Source organism: Lycium barbarum, chromosome 8, assembly GCF_019175385.1.
Source record: "Lycium barbarum isolate Lr01 chromosome 8, ASM1917538v2, whole genome shotgun sequence".
Classification (NCBI taxonomy): Eukaryota; Viridiplantae; Streptophyta; class Magnoliopsida; order Solanales; family Solanaceae; genus Lycium; species Lycium barbarum.
In genome coordinates this window covers 56980734-57005683 of record NC_083344.1, presented here as the reverse complement: position 1 = coordinate 57005683, position 24950 = coordinate 56980734, and positions in this window count along the sequence as shown.

Here is a 24950-nt window from a genome sequence, read left to right as displayed (position 1 = left end):
GGACAGAACCATACCTCAGATGGACGGACAGAGTCATGATGCAGACCGACATACAGAATCGTGGTCCATACAGATAAACAGAATCATGGTTCAGACAGACAGACAGAATCATAATCCGGACAGATGAGCAGAATCAGTATCCATACAGACGTACAGAATCGGAACCCATACAGACATACAGAACCAGAATCCATACGGACATACAGACATAGTCGAAATTCAGGCAGACAGACAGAAGTATACCAGACAGAATTATGCATGTAGAGTCATACTAAATCATACAGAATCATACGGAGGCACGTTCTTATATAAACACTGATGGCACATGCATACAGACATACAGATCCCAGCCCCGTCTGGGGGCGCGGTAAACAGAACCCGGCAATCTTAGTATGGGACGTGGTGGACAGACAGAATCGGATCAGATCAGATCATATCAGATGCCATCCTGGCCGCCATCCCCATACACAGATCAATATATCATAATCATACAGATATAACAGATCCCGGCCCGCACACCGAGGGACGCGGTGAACAATGCAGAGGAATATGCACGATAACAGAACCTGGCCCGGGACGCAGTGAAGGAATGCATTGAGACAGCCACGAACAAATCAATGAGAAACCACATACATACAGACTCACATACAGACTCAATCAGGCTGAAGGGTGCCAAACGGCGAGTCAAAATCAGAGTATACGGTTAGTATGCATAGTACGCGCCTATATTCTACTTGGGAAGGCACGACAGATTATTATCAGAATCAGATTCTCAGATGTTCAGAAATCATTTTGTAAGAATTTCATAAAAATAGTTGCATCATGATCAAAATAATAGTTCAGATGGTTTCTGAGAAAATCGGACAAAACGGAAGTATTTAAAGTATTACAGAAGATATCGGGCCTTGCGGGCCCGCCTCGGACCAACCCGAGGCAACATATGTAAATTATTGATAATAGAACTTATGAGGTCATCCATAATCGTTTGGAAGTGTTCCGACTCCGTTTAGGGAAATTTTGTACAAAAACTCACTTTAAAGGCAATTTGTAAGAAAATAGCTTCAATTGAATTGAAGGAATTGGAGCGGTTTTCCGTCTCGAATTCCGGGGAACGGAGTCGTACTTAAGGCTCGCGGCCGAGCCTATCACATCCAGAACATGCCTAGGAACAAAGGGAAATGCTTCACAAACCTCGATAGCGCCTTACGCTCGCTTGGCATCGACTTCAATTTCGTCCAAAATCTAGAAATGGTCAAGTTTACCAATTAGCAATTTCAAGCCTTTAGAACTTGAACTTTAACTCATACTTTTCTACAAAAAGTTGGGCAGCATCTCCCCTATACATACCACATCCCCGAATTTGACTCGGCTCCAAACATCAACAACCAACCAAACAACAATACCAACAACATCCATAAGCAATCAAAATGCGTTCTACATAAATAATCTTCTTTCGGCATAGTTTAATAACTTTCATTCAAACTTCACATTGTCAAACTAGTATCCACATTTTCCATATCCACTAACTAATTCAAGATCGTTCAAATGCGTTCCAATAGCCTTCCAAACAATATTCATGAATTCAAGTATTCCCGCCAATTCCATATTCTACCCAAAGTTTCTACCAATTGCAACGAAACTTCCAAATCACATTGTTTCTTTCCAAATTCGTTACCAACAATCGTAATTCACATTTAGGATCTTACTTCCACACTTATATAAAAATCATATAAAATTCACATAATTTCTCATAATTACATACAAGAAATCCCAACACCAATTCAAGTCATGAATCCTTTATTTGCGACACAAAGGTCACAACGACACAACTAACAAACCAAATAAACTTGAATTCATTTCTCCCCCACACCCACATAGCTCACGGCCAAACACACCATTTACACACACACAAACTATGCACACACACACCATACTTCCATAATTCTCATCTAATTCTAATCATTATAACATATATACTTATTCCATAACATGAAACATAGAATTCATACCTTTCCTTCAAATTCCAACTTTCCGCAAACGTGGTTCTTCCGCCAAACTAGTTATACCACGTTGAAGAGCGTCTTGAACTTGTTACTAATTCAAGAAGAACAAGATTTTTGGATTGAAGGCTAAAAAATTTTTTTGTTCTTGGTTTGGCCGAGAGGCCTCTTACGCTTGAGCTCTCAAGTTTTCTTCTTGTTTCATGAATCTTCTAGAAAATGAACACTTGGCCCCTTTTTATTATAATTCTTGATCACATGATAAATCACATGACCAATTTATTGGCTTGGGCCTTTAGTTGGCCGGCCACCCCAATTGGGCCTCTAATTTGTAATTTTTCTTTTTTGGGCCAACCCAATTGGTCACGAGTTGGGCCTAGCCCACTGACCTTTCGACCTTAAAGCATCCATATCTCCTTGTACCGACGTCTCCTGGGAGCCCACGACCTACCGTTGGAAAGCTATTTCAATTATCTACAACTTTTATATCTGGGTATTTTCCCAAATTCCATACTTATAATGCCGTTTTGGCCCCTCCAAGTCAGGTCATCTGAAAACGTTTTCTTAAAAATGTTCGTTTGGAGGGCTTCCACTTTGATTTGGCCCCAGGGCCCTTCACGAGTTGTGTTTAAATTTACATATACGATTCATACAACTTTTCACATGTCCCAAAAATAATCTTGGCGTGTGGGCCCCACCTCACCTTACAAATAATTCGACGTTCGAAAATGCAGAATATAATATTCTCCCCCCCTTTAGAACATTCGTCCTCGAATGTTCAATTGACCTTAGGGGGTCTCGTGACACTTCGTGGAGGTTCCTCAACATTACGATTGCCATCAACATCTTTCACCTCTTATCACACTTCTCGGTTCCTTACAACGTCATCATAATCCCACGTCACATCAAACAAATTCATAACCAGAGCCAGACGCACAGAAGCATATTAAACAGATCCATAATCAGAGTCAGATGTACTGCACTATGTCAGACAGATTCGTAGTCGGAGTCAAACGTATAGAATTATATCAGACAGATCCATGATTAGGGTCGGACGTACAGAAATGTACCGGACAGCTTCGTATCAGAGTCAGACATATAGAGATGTGTCAGACAGATTCATAATCAGAGTTAATCGTATAGAGGTATATCAGATAGAAACGTATCCAGAGTCAGACGTACAGAGATATATCAGATGGAAACATAATCGGATTCAGAAGTACAGAGGCGTAATAGGCAGAACCTCATTCAAGTCAGAGGTGCAGAAGTATAACAGATAGAGTCTTGATTAGAATCAGACCACTCCTAGTAAGGCTCCAGTGGTTTATGAAAATTTCTCTTATCGGCATTTCATTATTAATCCTGACAATTATGCCACAGGTTTTTTTTTTTTTTTTTTTATCCTTCCCAGGGGGGTCACCCATCCCAGAATTGCTCTAGCCTTAGCACGCTTAACCTCGAAACTTTCATACATTTTGATGCGTTATGGCTAGTATAATTTCATCGACCGCCCCGCACGATCTTTGTCACATAATTTAGGGCAGATCGGGATCTCGGTAAATTTTCGGAAAATTCTCGTAGTCGGTCCCACCCCGGGCTAAACCGTATTATTATCATATCGCCCTTACGAATTCTCGGTGTCTATCGAGTTGGACATTACCTTACCCTTACTAATACCCAGAGGAAGGAAATCACATGACGTAATAAAGTACAGACTTATTCATACACACATCCTTCAAAAGAGATCACTAGCATACCTGGGTGTGCACGGAAGACGCTCCTAGGTCCTGCCGGCCGGTCAAAGCAAATACGCGGTTCGAAGGACCGCTATAACCCGAAGATGCACTGCGACCTCTGCCACGACTCGCTGGTGCTGGTGCTAGTACCCCTCGCCCCGCGGGGCGTATGGCTGCCGAAGGGGGAGATGAGCCTGCAACGGACCCAGCAGGCTGAACTGAACCTGAACCGCCCTTATGCGGGCACTCTCTGACACGATGGTCTGGGCTCCCACAAAACTAACAAGCGCCCATAGCGTGATAACACTCCCCCGGATGGGGTCTCCCACAGTAAGAACATGGGGGTATGGGCGGCCTCGACTGACCGGGACCTCTGCTCACCTGTGAGCCTGGAACTCTGGAGCTCTGTCCCGAGAACTGTGGGGGTGTACTGTAGGCTGGCTGGGACAAATACCTGTTACCCTGCCGCTGAGAAGGCTCGCTCTGAAATCCCCCTGAATATCCAGCCGATTTGGCTCTCTTAGGCCGGCCCCTGTCGTAACCCCTATCAGGCCGACGCTCCCTACGTCGGTCCTTCATGCCTGGGCGTATGCCTGTACCCGGGCAACATGCATCCCTGGCTGAGAAGCCATGGCTAAGCAACCGTCGATCAGATAAGGGTCTAGTCCCATCACATACCTGTGCACCCTGTCGGCCATCTCGGCTACTATACCGGGTGCATACCTAGCCAGTGAGTCGAACTCTAAGCTGTACTCTCGTACGCTCCTACCGTTCTGTCTCAGATGCAAGAATCGATCGACCCTGGCTCTCCGTAGCTCTGGAGGTAGAAAATGGTCAAGAAAGGCCTTAGTAAACTCGGCCCATACCGCTGGGGGAGCATCGTCACCCCTGGATAGCTGCCAGGACTCATACCAATTTGCCGCCACCTCATACAATCGATACGAAGCCAATTCCACAGACTCAATCGGCGAAGCCTTAATCAATCGTATTGTGCTCTCCATCTTTCTAATGAACTCCTGGGGGTCCTCCTCAGGTTTTGTCCCGGAGAATTCTGGAGGATTACATGTCAAGAACTCACGAGCCCTGGAGCTCTCATACCTGTCCGTACGACCACCCCCAAATCCATGCCTGCGAACCTGTTCCGCCATCAGTGTGGTCAATAGCTGAACCGCATCTCGCATGGCCCTGCCCTCCGCCCCTGCCTGTGGAGCTGGAGGCTCGGGCACTGGAACCTCGGGAGCTCGCGGTGGAGCCGTCTCCTGATCAGCAGCTTCTGCTGCTCCAATATCCTCCGGCAAGGGGGGTGTAACAGATCCAGATGATGGGGGCACATCCTTAAGTGCAGGCTGCACACTGGCCCTGGTAACTCTCTGGGCCCGACTGGTCTCCCCTGCCTCAACCCCCGCCTTGCCCTTCTGGGCAGCTGTTGCCTTCTTCGGAGGCATCGCTGAAAACATAACAGATCGTTAGGAGAGGATCATCCTAATCATACAGCTTTATCGCACGATCTAAGAATCCAAAGAAGGGTAACATCCTAGATGCCCTGTAGCCTCCTGTTTATAGAGGTGGTGCACAACACATCGATAAACAAGACTCTACTAGACACGACCTGTAGACATTCCGAGGACTAACCGCTCTGATACCACTTTTGTCACGACCCAGCCCCGTGGGCCGCGACTGGCACCCTAGCTGGGTACCCGTACATACCTACCTGACCGAATTTCGTATCGTACAGATTTTTTTTTTCAAACGGATATTACAGAAGTAGGCCGATACAGATACGGCACGCGCGCAAGCATATATATATACCTGAACATGCAGACTTTTACAGATAAGCCGATAAGGCTAACATACAGACGAAACCCGTAACCCACACATCTATCTACAGGCCTCTACAGACATACAGAATCATATGACGGGACAGGGCCCCGTCGTACCCAGAATTTCCATACATGCAGAACATACGGAAAACAGAAGATATATATACCAAAAGTGTATGCTCCGGATCAAAGGAGCTCTTCAAAACAGCTGAATCAGAACCCTACGCTGGCGGCGTATCACCTGGTGCGTCTGTACCTGCGGGCATGTAGCGCAGCCCCCGAAGAACGGGGGTCAGTACGAAAAATGTACCGAGTATGTAAAGCAGAAACATAACAGATACAATCATAGTCCGAACCGGAGTCACAGAAATATAACAGACAGAACCATACCTCAGACGGACGAACAGAGTCATGATGCAGACCGACATACAGAATCGTGGTACATACAGATAAACCAAATCATGGTTCAGACAGACAGACGAAATCATAATACAGACAGATGAGCAGAATCAGTATCCATACAGACGTACAGAATCGAAACCCATACAGACGTACAGAACCAGAATCCATACGGACATACAGACATAGTCGAAATTCAGGCGGACAGACAGAATTATACCAGACAGAATTATGCATGCAGAGTAGTGCAGAGTCATACTAAATTATACAGAATCATACGGAGGCACGTGCTTATATAAACACTGATGGCACATGCATACAGACATACAGATCCCGGCCCTGTCTGGGGGCGCGGTTAACAGAACCCGGCCCTCTTAGTACGGGACGCGGTGGACAGACAGAATCGGATCAGATCAGATCATATCAGATGCCATCCTGGCTGCCATCCCCATACACAGATCAATATATCATAATCATACAGATATAATAGATCCCGGCCCGCACACCGAGGGACGCGGTGAACAATGCAGAGGAATATGCACGATAACAGAACCTGGCCCGGGACGCAGTGAAGGAATGCATTGAGACAGCCACGAACAGATCCATGAGAAACCACATACATACTGACTCACATACAGACTCAATCAGGCTGAAGGGTGCCAAACGGCGAGTCAAAATCAGAGTATACGGTTAGTATGCATAGTACGCGCCTATATCCTACTTGGGAAGGCACGACAGATTATTATCAGAATGAGATTCTCAGATGTTCAGAAATCATTTTGTAAGAATTTCATAAAAATAGTTGCATCGTGATCAAAATAATAGTTCAGATGGTTTCTGAGAAAATCGGACAAAACGGAAGTATTTAAAGTATTACAGAAGATATCGGGCCTTGCGGGCCCGCTTCGGACCAACCCGAGGCAACATATGTAAATTATTGATAATAGACCTTATGAGGTCATCCATAATCGTTTGGAAGTGTTTCGACTCCGTTTAGGGAAATTTTGTACAAAAAACTCACTTTAAAGGCAATTTGTAAGAAAATAGCTTCAATTGAATTGAAGGAATTGGAGCGGTTTTCCGTCTCGAATTCCGGGGAACGGAGTCGTACTTAAGGCTCGCGGCCGAGCCTATCACATCCAGAACATGCCTAGGAACAAAGGGAAATGCTTCACATACCTCGATAGCGCCTTACGCTCGCTTGGCGTCGACTTCAATTTCGTCCAAAATCTAGAAATGGTCAAGTTTACCAATTAGCAATTTCAAGCCTTTAGAACATGAACTTTAACTCATACTTTTCTACAAAAATTTGGGCAGCATCTCCCCTATACATACCACATCCCCGAGATTGACTCGGCTCCAAACATCAACAACCAACCAAACAACAATACCAACAACATCCATAAGCAATCAAAATGCGTTCTACATAAATAATCTTCTTTCGGCATAGTTTAATAACTTTCATTCAAACTTCACATTGTCAAACTAGTATCCACATTTTCCATATCCACTAACTAATTCAAGATCGTTCAAATGCGTTCCAATAGCCTTCCAAACAATATTCATGAATTCAAGTATTCCCGCCAATTCCATATTCTACCCAAAGTTTCTACCAATTGCAACGAAACTTCCAAATCACATTGTTTCTTTCCAAATTCGTTACCAACAATCGTAATTCACATTTAGGATCTTACTTCCACACTTATATAAAAATCATATAAAATTCACATAATTTCTCATAATTACATACAAGAAATCCCAACACCAATTCAAGTCATGAAGCCTTTATTTGCGACACAAAGGTCACAACGACACAACTAACAAACCAAATAAACTTGAATTCATTTCTCCCCCACACCCACATAGCTCACGGCCAAACACACCATTTACACACACACAAACTATGCACACACACACCATACTTCCATAATTCTCATCTAATTCTAATCATTATAACATATATACTTATTCCATAACATGAAACATAGAATTCATACCTTTCCTTCAAATTCCAACTTTCCGCAAACGTGGTTCTTCCGCTAAACTAGTTATACCACGTTGAAGAGCGTCTTGAACTTGTTACTAATTCAAGAAGAACAAGATTTTTGGATTGAAGGCTAAAAATTTTTTTTGTTCTTGGTTTGGCCGAGAGGCCTCTTAGGCTTGAGCTCTCAAGTTTTCTTCTTGTTTCATGAATCTTCTAGAAAATGAACACTTGGCCCCTTTTTATTTTAATTCTTGATCACATGATAAATCACATGACCAATTTATGGGCTTGGGCCTTTAGTTGGCCGGCCACCCCAATTGGGCCTCTAATTTGTAATTTTTATTTTTTTGGGCCAACCCGGTTGGTCACGAGTTGGGCCTAGCCCACTGACCTTTCGACCTTAAAACACCTATATCTCCTTGTACCGACGTCTCCTGGGAGCCCACGACCTACCGTTGGAAAGCTATTTAAATTATCTACAACTTTTATATCTGGGTATTTTCCCAAATTCCAGACTTATAATGCCGTTTTTGCCCCTCCAAGTCAGGTCATCCGAAAACGTTTTCTTAAAAATGTTCGTTTGGAGGGCTTCCACTTTGATTTGGCCCCAGGGCCCTTCACGAGTTGTGTTTAAATTTACATATACGATTCATACAACTTTTCACATGTCCCAAAAAAAATCTTGGCGTGTGGGCCCCACCTCACCTTACAAATAATTCGACGTTCGAAAATGCAGAATATAACAACCACGGTAACCCCGGGGACAGATCACACGCCGGGAAACCGGACACATCATACTTCGTAATTCATATACACGGTAACCGGGGACGAACATATACCACAGTACCCCGGAACCGGACACATCATACTTCGGGATTCATACATGGGACCCGGCCCCCGACAAAGGGACTCGGCGGTCCATCCGCAAGATATAAACCGGCCCGGGATCTGGTGAAAGGAAGCTTTGAGACATCCACGAACAGATTAATGAGAAACCACATACATACGGATCGTTATACCGACTCAATCAAACTGAAGTAGGGCGAATGGCGAGTCAAATCAGAGTATTCGGATAGCGTTCATAATACGCGTCTATATCCTACTTGGGAAGGCATGACCGATTATAACCAGAATCAGATTTTCAGATGTCAAAACCATTTTGCAAGATTTATATAAAAACAGTCATATCATGGTCAAAATGATAGTTCCGATATTTCCTGTGAAAAACGGACAGAAATAAGGCAATTTAGGCCATACAAGAGGTATCGGGGCTCCATGGGCCCACCTCGGACCAACTCGGGGTGACATACGTAAAGTACTGATAAAAGACCTTATGAGGTCATCTATAATCATTTGGAAGTATTCCGACTCCGTTTGGGAAAGTTTCATACAAAAGTTCACCTTAGGGACAAGTTGTAAGAAAAGTGATTCAATCTCGTTGAAGGAATTGGAGCGGATTTCCATCTCGAATTCCGAGGAACGGAGTCGTATTTAAGGCTCGCGGCCGAGCCTATCATGTTCAGAACATGCCTAAGAAGGAAGGGGTAGGCTTTACATACCTCGATTGCGCCTTACGCTCGCTTGGCTTCGATTCCAATCTCGTCCAGAATCTACAAATGGTCATGTTTACCAATTGTCAAATTCAAGACTTAAGACTCCAAATTCATTACATATTTGCCTACCGAAATTTCGGCAGCATTTCCTTTATACATATAACATTCCCAAAAGTTAAACACAGCCAAACAATCAACGCAACCCAACAACAATATCCATAATGACAACAAGTATTTCAAAACACATAATATGGCACAATTTGCCATCTTTCCGTCATAACGTAACATCTTTCATTCCGACCTTACATTTCCAAACCAAACTTATTATTTTCATATTCATCACTCATCAAGATCACTACAACATGATTCAAAGGCATATCCTATCGTTTTCACCAAATATACATAAAGTATGCACAATATACAAGTTTCCTACCAAGGGCATAATTCGCCCACAACTTCCAATCTTTTAGCAAACATGTTCATGACATATTTCTATCTTCCAACTTCATCAATGATAATCATAATTTGCATCTTCCTACTTTCATTTCCACATTTACATAATTACAATAAACTTGCATGTTTTCCTACAACAACTTAACAACCATTTTTCCATACCAACAAGAGCCATTTTTCTTCCATTCGTTTCACAATAACACAATTAACATACTAACGGAATTTAATTCACATTCCATCATCACCATAGCATCACACGGCCATAACCTATTTTTTCCAACTTTCACTAATTCATTCAACTTTCACTTCCAATACAATTTCTACCATCATCACAACTAGATTCCAACATGAATTCAAGTCATTATATACATGCAACATATGCATACACACGGCCAACTTCCAAACAACATACCCACTTTACAAACTTCCATATTTTCATACACTCTACTCAATTCTACATATTACAACATAAACCAAACTTCATAACATAAGAAAATGAATTAATTCATACCTTTTCCTCAAGTTCTTCACTAGCCACCAAAGTCACCTTTTGGCCAAAATAATTATACCAAGTTGTAGAGAATCTTGAGCTTGGTAATAACCCCACAAGAAATGAATTTTTGAACCAAAGGAATTGGCTCCAAGAATTTTTCTTTCTTTTTCTCTTCTCTCTTTCTCTTACCCGAAACCTCTTTTTTTTTTTTCTTGATTTTTCTTGAAGCTTCTATAGGATCAAGACAACTTATATAATAATTTTGTCACATGGGAATTAGTTAATTCCATGGGATTGGGCACTATATGGCCGGTTGGGCCTCTTGAATTTGGGCCTCACTTTCTTATTTTTTTTTAGCCCAATTGGCTAGATTTTGTATTTCATGAGGCAAGTTTTCCAAAATTCCAATTTTGCCCTTGGCCTCCTCTCATATTTCCACATTAACATTTTCCTGAGTAACATATGCATATTGGCTAGAATCAAAATATGGCCTCATTTCTTACAAGCCACAAATTATTTCGAATTTTCCGAATGTTCGAAATTACGGGATATAACACGCACGATCTTAGATATGAAAGAAAGGTAACATCCTAAATGTCCTGTAGCTTCCTGTTTATAGATGTGGTGCATAACACACCGATAAACAAGACTCTACTAGACACGGTCTGTAGACACTCCGAGGACGAACTGCTCTGATACCACTTCTGTCACGACCCAACCCCGTAGGCCGTGACTGGTGCCCGACCTGGACACCCGTATACATACTTATCACATATAGTCAAACTGAAACTACGAACAATATAGAACTTTACAAAAGAACTCTGAAGGTTCATAGCGTCATCATATATGTATATTCAGATACACTGTGTCCTGAGGAGTCACAACTGATCATATCATGAAATAATACGCAAGCCGACAAGGCTGTTACCATAGACGAACATCATACCACAGCACATCGTATAGACACAGCTGAACAGAACCCATACACAACCCACACATATGTCTACAGACCTCTAAGAGTACGAATAGCGAAATATGACGGGACAGGGCCTCGTCGTACCCCTGGATAAACATACATACATATATATATATATATATATATATATATATATATATATATATATATATATATATCATATGATCTGTACCAAAAGTCTAAACTCCGGAACAACGGAGCTCTCCAAGACAGCTGAGTAGAAGTCCTATGCTGAAGGGTCACCAAACCGACTATCCGTACCTGCGGGCATGAAACGCAGCCCCCCGAAGAAAGGGGGTCAATACGGGATATGTACTGAGTATATAAAGCATGAAATACAGTAAAAAGGATCATAACTGAAATAAGGAGTACAGAAAACAAGTACAATGTCCAGAATACCAAAACACTTGCCTTTGAAACATAAATCATGCATGTCAATATCATATATGATACCCGGCCCATTATGGGACTCGGTGACATAATCATATCATCATCATATATGTATACCGTACCCGGCCCTCTAGTGAGGGACTCGGTGAATAAAGTCATCATATGCCCTCCTGGCCGCCATAACATATCATCATATCATCATATTATCATATCATCATATATATATATATATATATATATATATATAACATACCCGACCCGGGACTCGGTGAAAGACATATTGAGACATGCACGAGCAGAGTAGTGAGCAACCATATGCAATTTAATACATTATCAAGACTCAAACAGAATAAGAAGAAAGGATTAACACCTGAATATCAACAGCGACAATCATATCAAGTATCCCTCGAATGTCATTATAAATTATAAAAAGAGCCTTAGGAATCATAGACATGTATCAATATACTATGAAATATCTTATAGAAGTCAAGGACATGAGTTATGGTAGAGTCTTCCAAGAATAGAAGCTTATATTTATCGACTACTATCCAACGATAGAAAACTTGAGAGGGAGGCTGAATCATTTCCAGAGTTCTAACATCAAGAAGTGAATAGGAATTATGAATCACACTCAATACTTACGAATAGCATTACCCCAAAGCTCATATCATTAATCACTTAAATCTAAGACATGCCAAAAGAAAGAAGGGACAGGTTTACATATTTGTTGACGACTAATCGCAAAACTGTTCGCTTTGTCGATCTTTTAGCCTATTTAATACAAGGGTAACGTTATCGTTAGTAACTATACTTTTTAGTTCATAAATCCGTAGCCCATCATTTATAGAACTTATTTTTTAACTTATACATTCTCGTTTAGGGTTTTCCATTAGTTAAGTGCTTAACGAAAATTGGGTAGCATTTCCCCTATATATTCGCCTAACCCGAATTTCTAATTGTCCTCCTGTAAACACAGAAATACCAACAACAACAATATACATATAAAATTCTCACAATTCAGCCCATAACAATTCTAACAACCCAACAACTTCTCTAAATTCATTTCAGCCCACAATTTCCTATAACATCAATTTCAGGCACTTCCTTAATTCTAATTTCGCTCAATCCAATTTTAATCCTTCCATTACAACACCATTAACATAATTACACCATAAAATACAAAAATCATACCAAATTTTTCCCGGAGGAATTTCTACTCTTAATTGCTCCAATTTCGCAATTTCTTCTTCCCCGATTCAATATCCAACGTTGCTATTACCTCCTTGAACTTGTAAATCACCTTGGAATTGAATCAACGTAAGATTTTTTTTTTTTTTGAAAATCTACCATGGCCATATGCTTCACAATTCTTTTTTTTTTCTTTCCTTTCAATTAAGTTGAAAATGAAGGTCAAATGTACAACTTACAAGTCACCCAAATTATTTTATATGTTGCTGCCCATGTGGGCACGTGGCTGCCACTGACCATTGCTCAATTGGTGCCACGTGGCAGCCTACTTGGTGCCACGTGGCAGCCCTTAAATTTTTTTTGTATTTTTTTTAATTAATCACTAATCCCTTACTTAAAAATTTAATCATAAATTATTATTTCCTAATCCCCAATAATATTTTTACACTAATTAAAATTTATAAACAATTTGTGTAATAATTAAAATTGAAAATTAAAGTTCTTATTTCATGTCCGAAAATGGTTCTACCTTTTGCTTGCGAATAATTCGACGTATAAATATACGGGGTATAACAGTACGTGGGGATTCAATTTAGCGATTGTACGAGTTGCAATTGGCAGGAGGTAATTGGACAAATGAATGGCAGACAAAGAATTTCATAGAGTATTTCAAAACTTCCAAGAGTCATTAAACCTAGAAAAAATGATATTGACAGAAAGATCCCATCTTCAAAAAAGATTAAAGGAGTGTTCGATGAGAAGAGATTTGCAAACTTGAGCTCAATAGGAAGAGATACGGAGACATCAAGACTGATGGAAAATTTTAAGTATTACGGGAGTTGAAGGATAAGATTTTGATAGAGGTCCATTATCCACTTTATTCCGTTCATTTCAAAACGTCAAAGGTATACCATCGTATCAAAGAATTACATAGACAAGATGATATAAGGGAGAGAAATGTAGAACGTCAAGAGTATGGAATATTGATACAGAACATGGTAGTTACAATAAAAAGATGAAGAATGATTAATAAAGAATTTGTTACGAACATAGCAGGTCCGATACTACATGGGTGGCTAAGAATCAGCCTATTTTCACCGGATTAGTTACCAAAGGTTACGAAATGATGAGATGCAGAAAGAAGTCTTGATATATAATATATTTCCTTAGTTATAACTACTAAAGGTGTTCAGTTATGGGAACCTGGGTAGGCCCTCCTCTCGAGGAAACTCGAATGCTACAAATTACTTATGTCGTAGCTTTTCAGAGGGATAGTTAAGTGACATGTGCATGTTAGATGATCAGTAAGAATCCCAGACCTCATGAGGACACAAGAAGGATTTCGTCTATCAAGTTAGAACCATTGTGTTATCTACACATGTGGAAAACTATGAGGATTATGGGATAGAGTTTATAAATGTGATACAAAGAGGAATGCAGGTTCATCATCCGAATTATTCTACCGAACGAATTATGAGGCTAAAGCTAACAGAGAATTCATGAAGGAGTTAGAACATGAAAGCATGGTATCCTTAAAGATCTTACGCATGAAACATTCAATGGTATAGCAAGACAAGCAGATTAGGGTATATAAGGCCACGCCAAACTGTAAAAGACTAAATGAAATTCAACTCGAGAGTAGGATATGTTTATACAACAATGTTTCGATAATGAAAGAAATGAGTTGATCGATATGCAAGTAATAGAAAGATCGATCGTGTCATGACCCAACCCGATGAGCCATGATGGGAGTCTGACCTCTAGCGAGCAAACACCCCTAAATACTTATCTGGGACATACTGAACATCAAAGGCCCATAAATGGCACAAACTAGTCTCATAAAAAGGAAACATCAGAACTCTTTACAATCTGCATATATATACACAACATACGGAAGAACAGTGCAAGCTAGCTAGGCTGCTACATATACTGTACACAAAAAAATAGAAGCCGATAAGGCTACGTCATCTGAATACTACATACAACTGTCTACAGACCTCTAATGGAATAAAAGCTGTAGAAAGGACGGGACAGGGCCCCGTCATAACCATATGCATACACATCTCAAAAGAGGCATACCAAACTGACTGTAGCTCCAGAACGAATGAAGCGTACTGACCATTGCTAGATCTGGAGGTCCTACTGAGCTGGACCACCTGTCTGTCTCCCTGTACATGCTGGCATGAACGCAGCCTCCCGAGCAACGGGGAGTCAGTACGGTTAATATACCGAGTATGTAAAGCATAATAACAACATATACATAAATATACATGAGAATCATGGATAAAATCTGAACTCATAAACTGAAATGACTGACTGCATATACTTATATGAACTAGTATCTGTCTAAATCTGCATAAATCTGCGTAACTGATAATGCCTCTGTGGGCACATAATATGCATGCTCATACCTATCAATGGTGGCCGTGGATCTATATGAATGCATATATAACACCAGATGTATGTGCGTATATAACGCATGTAAACCTCTATGGCATCTCGTCATATCATATTGGCTCCTCTGTGGGCCATAATCAATATCATCATCATAGTAGTAATGTGTATATAACGCCTATACCTCTTCTCATACTTTGCATATATCTAATATTCACGTGTATAACGCCTGACATGTGTGCGCATATAACGCCTTCTAATCACCGGTCAATATACATAATATATAATGAATGTAATGCATGAATAGACTGTATGCAAAGAACTGGCTACATAAGACTGGGCCCATGACCCAAAGGTGTTACATCTTAGAAAATTTTTCGTTTATGCACAATGAATAGACTAACGAAGAGCACGAAGTATATGGTACTTCAATAAGTAAGGAATGACATTTGATGACCCTAATTAAGATTTCAAAGAGAGTCGAGGGAAGAGAAGAAAGTTTGCCAAGAGAAGGCAAGGCATACGATAGGTATCGAAAAGGAATTACGAGTAACAAGTTAATGATGATTTAATGATGCTTTGGAGAAGAGTTATAACGTCCCTTATATTGTTAATGAGGTGATACACGAGTGCTAAAAAGGTTCCATAAGGATTGGAGATCGAACGAGTCGACGAGAACGAACTTCGGAAAATTAGGCATTATACGGCCAAACATACTGGTCGTATAAAACATACGAGCCGTATGTTCAACCATATAATCAGCCCAGATTAGCCCCCCTCTCTGGACCAAATCTACAGCCAGACATACAGTCAGTATAATTTATACGGACTGTATGTTGGTCTGTAGAAACTGGTCGCGACAGATTTATGTTATTAATAAGGGACCAAGTTTCATTTCCCTTTCACACCCCTTCTCTCTAGAACTCTCTAGAACACTTCTCCCACAAGAATTCAAGAAATATTATTGATCAACTACATTAAACCAAGTGAATGAAGTGTAAGAAACCCATTAAAGTTCATCCAAGACAAGAATACAAGTGATGGAGAAACTAGGGTTTTGCTCAAGTGAAGTGTCACCCAAGGGTCATTCCTACACCATATAAGGTAAGATTTATGGTATTTCCATGTTGTTTAAGGTATTTAAAAGTTTCATGAATGTGGGAATAATGTCACTTTTGAGTAATAGTTTGGATTGAGTCATGATTCTTGATATGTTATGATTATAATCATCTTATAAATGATATTGAGAACATGGGATAGACATTGTCTATGAATGAATGAAATCGTGTGCTATGACCATTGGATATGGATGATTGGAAGTCAACTGAGAAGTAAGGATAATGTAGGTGAATAAAGACTATTGTTATGGTATTGTCAATGTTGTTATTGATGTTTGGGAGTTGATATATGATATAGAGGAAGTCGTGTAAATAAAGGAGATGCTGTCAGATTTTCTATAGGTTTAGTCATGTCTGATAAGCTATCGATTTTCTAATGATAGTATAACTCTAATGAAGGTAGAAACGTGAGCATTGAAGGAGAACGTGAAAGTGATAGAATAGTTGAGCGGAAAGGTATGTAAGGCTAACCCTTCTTTCATAAGGCATGGTTCTTTGGCCAAATATCTAATCTTCTATAAGCCTTTGATGTCCTCCAAATGATGCTATCTTCAATGCTACTAAGCTCATGATTCTCGATATGTTACGATTGTACTAAATTCCTTATATGAGGAGTAATCCTCTAAGGATAGATGTAATGAACGATGATAGTAATGATGCTAATGATGCTTATGATCTTTTATGTATATATGCCTATGTATGACTATTATGAGACCTCCAGCTTGTATGGCCGGGTAGAATATATATATATTGCATGCGCACCACTACAGTTGGGTACGGAAAACCCTGAGCCTTGGTAGAGCCAGGTATATGGAACCCTGAGCCTTGGTAGGGCCAGGTATGTATGATCACCGAGCCTAGCCATGGTCGGGTACGCGAAACACTGAACCTTTGTGGTCGGGTATGCTATGTAAAAGATATGTATATGAATATGTGTATGAATATGAATATGTATATGAATATGATTATGGATACGAAATGTAATGAGTACAAATATGAATACGGATATGGATATGGATGTATGTACACAATCACGCATTAGAAATGGAAAGTCCCTATGAAAAGCAAGTAAGTGTTTGTGACGATGAAACTACTATCTCCCATCTTATGATATCCCTTATGCTTTCTATTATGCTTTCATAATGATATTGATCATGCTTTACATACTCAGTACATTCTTCATACTGACGTCCTTTGGTTTGTGCACGCTGCGTCATGCCCGCAATTGCCAGGGAGACAGACTTGATCCATAGCGTTATTATTCAGGGACTACATAACGGAGCTCCATTTCATTCGGAGCTATAGCTTTTGGGACTTATTATTTTGTGTATATATTTATGGGCGTAGCGGGGTCCTGTCCCGCCTATATGATATGACATACTGTCCTTATGGGCTCGTAGACATGTGTATATGATCAGATGTATTTGGCCTTGTGGGCCTATATTTTGGATATCATTTTGTTAGCCTCGTCGATTTATGTACATTGATATGGGCATAGTTGCTAATGATGATATAAATGTATTGTTGCCCAATGGGATTAGTATGATTAATGGATAAACAATATGATTTAGCTATGTGGCTCACCTAGATGTAAATGTAAATGTATGATAAGGGGTGCCCGGGTGGGTTAGCACCGGGTGCCCGTCGCGGCCCTCCGGTTGGGTCGTGACAAAAGTGGTATCAGAGCAGTTCTGTCCTGGGGTGTGTCTACGAGACGTGTCCAATAGAGTCTTGGTTATGGGTGTGTTACGCGCCACACTTATAAACAAGAGGCTGCGGGCATTTTAGCAATGAATGACCTTCTTTCTTCATAAGATCGTGCGATAGAGCTATGACATAAGAACTTCCTTTTCCTTAACCATGTGTTATGTATTTCAGAAATGCCTGTAAAGAGAAAGGCTACGGCAGCCCAAAAGGGCAAGACAGTGGTAGAAAAGCGGGCTGAAAGAGCATCGCCAGCAGTTGTAGGGGAAAGTGAGTCCCAGAATGCGGCTCAATCTCAGTCCTTCCAGTCAGTACCTGTTTCTGAGGAGCGTGAGGGAGCCTCAACCCCAGCTCCAGCACCTCCGACTCCTCCACTGGATGCTTCAGGAAAAGATGTAAAAGAGGTCATTCATTTGCTGACTCAATTGGTTGCTGCCCAGACTCAGTGGAAAGTACATGGCAAGGTGATTGGGATGTTAATGCAAGGGCCCGTGATTTCATTAGCTTGAACCCTCCGAAATTCTTTGGATCAAAGCCGGATGAAGACCCTCAGAATTTTATTGATGGAATGTTGAGGACACTTCGGCTGATACATGCTTCAAACACCGAATCGATGGACTTAGCATCCTATAGATTGAGGTAAGTCGCGGTCTATTGGTACACGGTTTGGATGGCTTCACGGGGAGCCAATGCGCCTCCCCCGGTATGGCAAGAATTTGCAGATGCTTTCCTCCGACATTATTTGCCTCCAGAGGTTCGGCGAGCTAGAGCCGATAAGTTCTTGAATTTGAGGCAAAGAAGCATGAGTGCTAGTATAGTCTTCACTTCAATTCTTTGGCCAGGTATGCGTCGGCCATGGTAGCGGATATGGGTGACCGAGTGCACCGATTTGTGAAAGGCCTAGGGTCACATTTGATGGATAGGTGCTTGGCTGCGTCCCTTCAGGACAATATGGATATTTCACGTATACAAGCCCATGCTCAAAATTTATAAGAAAGCCTACAACAACAAAGAGGTGAGCATGAGCATGATAGAGGGTATAACAAGAGAGTTAGATCTTCGGGTCCGATGAGTGAGTTTAGAGGCAGGCACAGACAGCAGTTTTCTAGGCATTCAGGCCATTCTATGACTAGTGCGCCTCCACGGTTTTCAGGCCAGAGATTTGATAGATCTACTCCTTCCGAGCCGAGTCAGAGTTTTTTCGATTCGCAGTTCAGGGGTTATTCTGGTCAGGTGAGGCCACCCGTGACACGATGTTCCCAGTGTGAGAAATTACATTGGGGTCAGTGCTGATTAGGTTCAGAAGCTTTCTATTCATGTGGTTGGCCAGGCCATATTATGCGTGATTGCCCCTCAGTTGGTGGTAGAGGTAGGACCCAGCCTTCAGTGTCGGTAGCCGGATCTTCATCATCTATACGCCCTATGGGGCCAGGATCACATGTGCCAGTCGGCCATGGTAGAGGCAGAGGGAGAGTCCCCAGTTCTAGCGGTCCTTAGCACCGTATTTATGCTTTGGCTGGACGCCAAGATCTTGAATCTTCTCCTGATGTGGTCACAGGTATATTATCGGTATTTTCTCAAGATGTATATGCTTTGATAGATCCGGGCTCCACATTGTCATATGTTACTCCATATATTGTGGGTCGGTTTAGAGTCAAACCAGAGTCGATTAAACCTTTTGAGGTGTCCACACCCGTTAGTGAATCGGTAATAGCTAGCCGAGTATATAGAAATTGCATAGTTGTGATTTGTGACCGTCGTACTATGATTGGCTAGCATGAGTTAAAAATTGTGGATTTTGATGTTATTATGGGCATGGATTGGTTGGCTTCTTGCTATGCCAATGTTGATTGTAGAATGAAAATAGTTCGCTTCAAATTTTCGGGAGAACCAGTTTTAAAATTGAAAGGAAATACTGCGTTGCCAAAAGGTAGGTTTATTTCCTATCTAAAGGCAAGGAAAATGATCACAAAAGGTTTCATTTATCATCTAGTACGGGTTCAGATGTAGAAGCCGAACCGCTAACTCTTCAGTCAGTTTCCGTAGTGAATGAGTTTCCAGATGTATTTCCGGAAAAGCTTCTAGGCCTCCCTCCCGAGCAGGAGATTGATATTGCTATTGATGTGTTTCCAGACACCAAGCCTATATCTATTCCTCCTTATAGAATGGCTCCCGCAGAATTGAAAGAGTTGAAGGAGCAATTGAAAGACTTGCTTGAAAAAGGCTTTATTAGGCCTAGTTCATCCCCGTGGGGAGCACCAGTACTGTTTGTCTGAAAGAAAGATGGCTCCTTACGAATGTGCATTGACTATCGGCAATTGAATAAGGTGACGATTAAGAATAAATATCCTCTTCCGAGGATTGATGACTTATTTGACCAATTACAAGGCGCCAAATGGTTTTCAAAGATAGATTTGAGGTCCGGGTTGTTATATCCCGCATTTCGTGCAATCGGATAATTCAAGACAATCGCGGGAGGACAACAAGCAAGGCCATATTTTACTTTGTTTGGCATATGGGTTGCTTATGAAAAATTTAGAGGTGAAAAATAATGAGAAAGGTCATGGGCATAAAAGGGAAATTTGCAATATGACTCGTGGATATACGGAGGAAGACGAAGGGAAAATTCGGAAATGGAAATAAAAAAAATATCTTTCATGAATTACAAGAGCTAGCCAAATATAATTGGGCTTGAAATTTTTTAAGAAAATTAGAGGCCCAACCGGCCATGGCATGGGCTAGGCCCATGTGGAGATTTAATTTTCCAATTAAATAGATGACTAAGTCATCTTTATCTCATAAGCCTCTAGAAATTTCAAGAAACTAGGGGCAAAGAAAAGAAGGAGAAAACCTTGAAGGCCATTTCGGCCAAGAGGAATCCCACAAGAAAAATTGACAAAACTTCCTCCAAAAATCATTTTCTACTAAGTAGAAGGTCCTTAACAAAGTGGAGTTGGTGTTGGAACAAGAAAAACACAAATTCGCAAGTTGGAAATTCAAACAAGTCGGAGGATCAAAGAAGAAGGTAAGAATTCATTTTCTTTGTATGTTATGGATGATTTAGTGTGTTGTAGTGTGCAAAAGTGAATGAAATCCATGAATAGCAAGAATATAGTATGTGGCCGTGTATGTATGTGTATGTGGGAACTAAGTTTTAATTATTTCATCTAGTATTTGGTTGTGATTGTTGTGAATGCTATGTGGAAAATGGAAGTTGAATAATTTTGGAAAGATTGTAGTTGTGTATGCATGAGGTTGGCCGTGTAGTGTGTAGTGTGCATATGGCCGTGTGTGTGTTGCATGGTGAACGGATAGTGAGCAAGTTTTATCTAGTATTTTAGTTGTTGCGTTGTGGATTTTATATTGCATATAAAGAATTGATAAGCGTGGTGAAGTATTAGTTGTTGGAAGTTTGTGTGTAAATTGAAAATAATGTTCCTGTATGGAAGGCATGTAATGATATTACTATGATGTTGTTGGAATATATGTATTATAAGGTTGTAGTTGTTTCATTGGAATTAGGAAGTCTTGAAGGAAGTGGTAAGCTAATTGAAGTGTTGGAATATATCTTGGATTTAAATATGGAAATTCTAATGTGGTTGTTGAATTTACGTTGATAGTTTGGCCGGGTTTGAATTCCCGGATTGTGGTTGATTAGAATTTGGCTAAGTTGAATGTTGAGGATGGTATACTTACAGAGGAAGTGTTGCCGAAATTTCGGTAGCAAAGTATTTCCTTAAGATTTCAACTCTAAATACCCTAATGAGAGTTTGGGTAAATGTTACCAATTTGCAGATTTTGACGGAATTGCAACGTGAATTTGGAATAGCGTAAGGAGCTGAAAGAGGTATGTGAGGCTTCACCCTCCTTTCTATGGCATGTCTTAGATATAATAAGTCGGATACGAGCCGCGGGGACAACTCCGTCCTCCGGAATCTGCACCCAAAGTTTTCCACGTTTCGTTCAATAGAATTGAACTAAAAATTTTGCAAAATGTTAGAAAGACTTCCTAAACATCTAGAGCTCGCATAGAGAGGTCCCGACTACCCTAAAACCCTCCCAGGAGACGTCATGAAATGTAACGAACGTGAATTTGATATGCCTCCTCATTTGACCCGAGGTGGGCCCATGGATTTCGGATTTTATTTATTGTTCCGGTTGACCTATTTTGAAGTAGAACCTAAAGGAAACCTTTGATCCTTATACCGCTTATCTAATGACAAATAATGTAGCTATTCTAATGAGAATAGTCCTACGACGATAATGATAATGACGATGTAAGAAAGAGAATATGTCTATGACGAGAACGACGAGAATGATTGCATGTCTAAAAGCCTTAAGTGAAGGATTCGGTATGAATACAAGAATGATGGACTAGTTCTTGAGTCCAACTCTATTCCTTTGACATGACTCTATTTTCCAAAGGCTCTAAGGTGCACGAAGTAATGTTTTATGAGTTTTACGATCTTGTCCCATGTTTTCTCTTAATGCTATTCTTCATTGATAGTCTCGCCTCATAATACTAATTCCTTCAAGGTGAGACATAACGATCATGATTATTTCATAATGTAATCGGAGGCTATCGACCTTACGTCACTCCGACGTGGACACGGTTTTCTTGGACTCTCGAGCGTGTTGTATGCATGTTATAAGTATATGTATATGATAAAAGAACCAGAGCGCTATAGACGCTGATGTATGTACATGACACACGTATATGTATACGATGAAAGAGACAGAGTGCTATAGACGCTGATATATGTACATAATGTATGCATACGTATACGGGGAAGATGGAGATAAGGGCAGCGCGTTATATACGCATATCCACCTGATCAGTTGGCATTATATGACATGATATCGTCCCGGACGCGGGATGTGTATATTTGTTGTTAAATGGATCGGTTGCCGACACCTCGGCAATACGATATGTCCTATTTATATATATATATATATATATATATATATATATATATATATATATACGAACAAGGAAAGCTAAGCATGCATAGCACCTGCCAAGGGCATATATATATACAGGTTATGTTTTTACCTCAGGACATGTGCTATTACTCTTTTATGTCGTTATTCCCGCTTTATATTTTCAGTATGCTATTATTCATGCCTTACATACTCAGTACATTATTCGTACTGACGTCCCTTCTTTTGGACGCTGCGTTTCATGCCGCGCAGGTCAGCAGACAGGCGGATTTGATTCTTAGGAGCTCTACCGGCAGCATTTGACAGTGCTCCAGTTGTTCCGGAGCCTCACTTCCTTGGTACTATTTTGTGTATATGTACATTCGGGCACGGCAGTACTCAGCCCTTTCTATGTATATGTGTACTATGTCTAGAGGCTCGGAGACAGATATGTACAGTTAGATGTCTTGTATTTTAAATTGTTCGCGTCTTTGTATACTGTGATAGCAACGTTTACTAGTCTGTGTTTATGAGGATTCTATCAATGTTAATGTTCAGTAACAAAAAAAAAGATATGGAATAGTTCACACGGCCCACTAAGGAATAGAGGTAAAATGATAGATCGGGGTGCTCGGTACAAGTATCGGGTACTCGTCACGGCCCCTAGTCGGGTCGTGACACGGGTATTATCAAGTGAGAGTTAGGGAGAAAGATATCCCTAAGACAGCCTTCAGAACAAGATATGGCCATTTTGAGTTCCGGGTGATGTCATTTGGGCTAACTAATGCACCAGCTCTATTTATGGATTTGATGAACAATGTGTTCAGGCCCTTCCTTGATTTATTTGTGATTGTATTCATCGATGATATCCTGGCGTATTCTAGATCTGAGGTAGAACATACGGATCATTTGCGTACTGTCCTTAGAGTTTTTCAAACTCGAGATTTGTTTGAAAATTTTTCTAAGTGTGAGTTTTGGTTGAACTCAGTGACATTCTTGGGGCACATTGTGTCAGCCGATGGTATTCGGGTAGATAGCCAAAAGATTGAGGCCATGAAGACTTGGCCAAGGCCCACAACTCCTACGGAGGTTCGTAGCTTCCTGGGCTTAGCAGGTTATTACAGGAGATTTGTTGAAGGTTTTTCTTCTATTTCTGCACCACTCACAAAGCTGATCCAGAAATCAGCAAAGTTTCAATGGACAGATGCTTGTGAACGTAGTTTCCAAGAGCTAAAAGATAGATTGACTTCTACCGTAGTCCTGACACTTCCAGAGGGATTGGAAGGTTATGTTGTTTATTGCGATGCTTCAAGCATTGGGCTAGGCTATGTGTTGATGCAACATGGTAAAGTGATTGCATATGCTTCAAGGCAATTACGGAGACATGAGAAGAATTATCCAACCCATGATATTGGCTGCAGTGATTCATGCATTAAAGATGCGGAGACATTATTTATATGGTGTCCATGTGGATATTTACACAAATCATAAGAGCCTTCAGTATATCTTCAAGCAAAAAGAGTTGAATTTGCGGCAACGACGATGGTTGGAATTGCTAAAAGATTATGATGTTGATATCCTATATTACCCCCGGAAAGGCAAATGTTGTGGTTGATTCCCTCAGCCGTAGATCCATGGGAATTTTGTGTGATGTACGACCAGAGAAAAGAGAAATGGCTCATGAGCTCCAGAAGTTAGCTAGCCTAGGAGTTTGAGTAGTAGACTCAGGTAGCAAGGGAACTACCATTCAGAATTCAACAGTCTCGTCGCTAGTAGTGGAAGTGAAAGAGCGACAATACGAAGGTCCCATGCTAATGCA